Raw genomic sequence first — 3,151 nt, forward strand, 5'->3', positions numbered from 1 at the left:
ACTATTCGTGCTATATGTGCGTACATTCTGTCAAAAAAGTACCCAGATATTATCACTTAAAAAGCTCGTTTAACCCTAGAGTCGGAATAAACAACACAAAATAAATTTAAGAGATAAATATATAGATAAAATATATACAGTGCCTCCCAAAAGTATTCGGGATTCTATTTTTTCCAGTAGAAAGTCCAAGCCAAAATTATTTTATCTCGGGTTCACATTCAAAAACTCATTTTTAATACATATAAGCACTTAGCTTTTTCTTGAAAGAAATATGTAATTCAACATTACAAAAAAATTATGAATGTAATACGAACTGACTTGCATTCACATCTCATATGTGAGTATTCGGAATTTTAGATAGTAATAGGCTTTGCAAAGGCACCTTTATCCACACCAAAGCGCGTCGTTGTTGGAAAAATCTAGCATTCATTGTGCTAGTAAAATTCAATGGTTTCGGTAGCTTTCACTTTTAATGTTTTTCACTTCACTAATAAAATACCTGAAGTTTTTTAAAATATGGGTAGGAAGTCAAAAGAAATTAATTTTCGCACATAGAGACAGCGACACCACTGAGACCTCGAAATATGTCCGTTGTGAGCCGCAGGGGTTGGGATACAATTGAACCATCTTTTGGAAGTAGAATCGTAAATATCGGTTCCTGCTTCTGGCTAGAGCCGCCATGTGCAAAAAAGGTGTTGAATTGTTTCCAACTCCTCCTCATTCCTGCAGCTACGACAGAAATCATGCATGTAAACGCCTAATCTCCTTGCATGATTTCCTATGAGGCAATGTCCTGTGAGGGCCCCTACTAAGATCCTAATTTGAAATCTACTCAATTTTATAATATTTTTGGATAGACGTTGACTTAGCCTTGGCCATGTTTGCCTGGCAATTTCACAGCTGTTAAATAATTGGCGCGTACACATCTGTTAGGTGTTTGGCCGAGCTCCTCCTCCTATTTGTGGTGTGCATCTTGGTGTTGTTCCACAAATGGAGGGACCTACAGTTTCAAGCCGACTCCGAACGGCAGATATTTTTATGAGGAGCTTTTTCATGGCAGAAATACACTCGGAGGTTTGCCATTGCCTGCCGAGGGGCGACCGCTATTAGAAAAATGTTTTTATTAATTTTGCTTTCACCGAGATTCGAACCAACGACCTCTCAGTGAATTCCGAATGGTGATCACGCACCAACCCATTCGGCTAGTGCGTCCCTAATAAGAAGCTTACAAGTTGCGAGAAGTACCCCATAAAATTACTTATGATTGGACGAAAGAAAAATAATATTTAATTTACGAAATGAAGGAAAAACATTAAAATTCGTTAAACTTAGGACAACTATCAGCTAGGCCTGAAATATTGTAGAACCACGCAAGATAACGACCGAAAGCATACAGCTCACAATACGAAGCTGGATATAACATAACACCCCAAATTATTGGAAACAAACCTCAGTCGCCGGATCCAAATCCGATCGAGCACTTGTGGGCAGATTTGGAGCGCGTCTTTCGGAAACACAAAATTATAAGTACGTCAGGTTATATTAAGTTAGCCTGGTTGGCAATAAGCCACGCATAGACCTTTTGGTCCCTAGCGATAACAGATGGAGACCGACCTCTATGAATGGCGAAAGTAGACATCATGTAGTGTACAGTAACCACGCGTCACACCCTTTACCTTTATGTGCATGTAACCACGCGCCACACCCTTTACCTCTATGTGCATGTAACCACGCGCCACATCCTTTACCTTTATGTGCATCTATGTATTAAAAACCGGTTTAGTGTACATAGAGAGAAATATCACGCCACTTATTACAGCTATATGAGGCTGCGTATGCGTTGAGGCTAGCGATGTATTTCAATCGAAGTTGGACAGCATAAGTGCGCAGGACAAATTGCTGCTTGGTCTCGCAAAAAATCATACCGGTGTTTTTTAATAAAATTAACTTTGTTTCGATTCCGTTACATAATTTTTGGTCCTTCGAGCCGGATCAGACGCGAGATAATAAAATTCAGAGTTTTTTTACGAGTTTCTTAGTATATGTTCTGCAAAACGCACGCTGTTCGGGTTAAGTTGCAGTAAATCAACATGCAAAAACTGAGGTCTAAACGTGCATTGCTGAAGGGAGCTGTTACACGCATTTGCACGTTTGTGAATAGCAATGGCATCGATCAACCCATTGAAGATTGGGAGTGTCGCTTGGAACGTCTGGAGGAGATTTGGGTGGAATACAAGGACATTGTTCGGGTAATGATCGAGAAGAGCGACGACGAGGAAGGAATGCATGTTGAAATCAAGGCAGACTGGGAAGAATTTGAAGAGCGAATGCTCTGCATAAAAAGCAAACTACGGTTACACATAGCTGAAAACTCTCGATTAACGGCAGCTACATCAGCTACATTTGAGTCAACTCGTCAAGATGCTGCAGTAACGAGTATTTTATCATCACAAACTGACATCCTGCAAAATTTTGGCAAGACAAGTGTCTAGTCCTAATGTAAGTTTTTTGCCAAAGCTAAAAATAAAAGCATTTGGTGGTGAACTTACGGAATGGAAAGCATTCCATGACTCTTTTGTCAGCGCAGTTCACAATAACACAGTGTACACTGCCTGCCAGAAGTTCCAGCTGTTAAAAAGTTATTTGGCTGAAGCAGCATATGAACTAGTTGGGCATATTCCTGAAACAAACGAAAATTACTCAGAGGCTTGGAGTAAGCTATGTTCTCGATACAACAAATTAGGTGTTATTGCTAACACGCATATTACTAAATTTATAAATTTGGCAACTACTACTAGTCAATCGTCGATTAATTTGCGTAAGATATACGATGGCGCAGATGAGGTTTTGCGTGGATTACGCGCCTTAGGAGAGGAGGCAGAGAAACGCGATATCTGGCTTATACATCTTTTACTAGCCAAGCTTGATCCAGCTACCACTAGAGAGTGGACTAAATTACATAAATCTAATATTGATTTTCCTACCATTAATGAGTTCCTTAGTTTTCTAGATACCACTTGTCTCGCCTTGGAGTCTGCTGTACTGACAACAACATCACCTACTCGCCAACGCATAGTCTCAGTGAAGGCTCATCAAACAACAGTAACCAGGTCAATGCCTTGTGTGAAGTGCAATGATACTCACGAGTTAC

The sequence above is a fragment of the Anastrepha obliqua genome, chromosome 1 (genome assembly GCF_027943255.1).
Source record: "Anastrepha obliqua isolate idAnaObli1 chromosome 1, idAnaObli1_1.0, whole genome shotgun sequence".
NCBI classification, from domain to species: domain Eukaryota; kingdom Metazoa; phylum Arthropoda; class Insecta; order Diptera; family Tephritidae; genus Anastrepha; species Anastrepha obliqua.